This window comes from Nanorana parkeri, unplaced genomic scaffold, assembly GCF_000935625.1.
Source record: "Nanorana parkeri isolate BGI_ZX_2015 unplaced genomic scaffold, ASM93562v1 scaffold370, whole genome shotgun sequence".
Lineage (NCBI taxonomy): Eukaryota > Metazoa > Chordata > Amphibia > Anura > Dicroglossidae > Nanorana > Nanorana parkeri.
In genome coordinates, this window is record NW_017306638.1 from 340,447 (window position 1) to 341,344 (window position 898).

Consider the following 898-nt stretch of genomic DNA (forward strand, 5'->3'; position numbering starts at 1 on the left):
GCCAAATTCTCACTCTGCCATCTGCATGATGCAACTGGAAACGTGATTCATCGGACCACATTACTTTTTTCCAATGCTCGACTGTCCAATCCTTGTGTTCCTGTGCAAATTGGAGACGTTTTATCTTGTTAACTGCAGACAGCAAAGGTGTTGGAACAGGCCTTCGGCTTCCATATCCCATACGATGCAGTGTACAGTGAACAGTGCATTCAGAGATCATTTTAGAGGATCCCTGATTAATATCTGCAGTCATTTGATGCACTGTTGCCCTTCTGTTGTCTTGTACCAGTCTTGCCACTCTCCGTTCTGCCCTAACATTGACTAGTCACTGACGGCCACAATTCGCACATTCAGACCCAGATTTTCGGCTGACACTTAAAACACTTTAACAACTGCTGCTCTTGAACATTTAACAAATTCTGCTGTTTTGCTCCGAGCGCTAACAATCATCCCACGTTCAAAGGCTTTTAAATCGCGTTGTTTACCCATATCTTCAGGGAAAAAAATCACTTCTACTGTCGTGGTAAACAACCTGCTTCCCTATTTATAATGGTCTGGCCCTCTAGCAACTTCAGCGCCAAATTATAGCTAATTGCCTACAAACGTCAGGTGGTCATAATAATCTGGCCACGCATGGCATATGGAATGAGGCAGTGTGGAATAGGGAACATACCAGGGGCTGACTAACAACTTTTAGCCCAGGGGGCAAGTACAACCCAGAGGCCCATGGTGCAGCGACTTGGCCCCCCTCCGCCTCTCCCTCTGCCCCTACCTGACACTTTTACCATCCATGTGACAGTAGTGTGAATGGTCGGGTGATGTGAGGATTCACTAGGAAGTCCATGAAAGGGGTGACTGGCTTGGGAATGGCTCTCTCCTCCTGCTAGGCTCCATACAT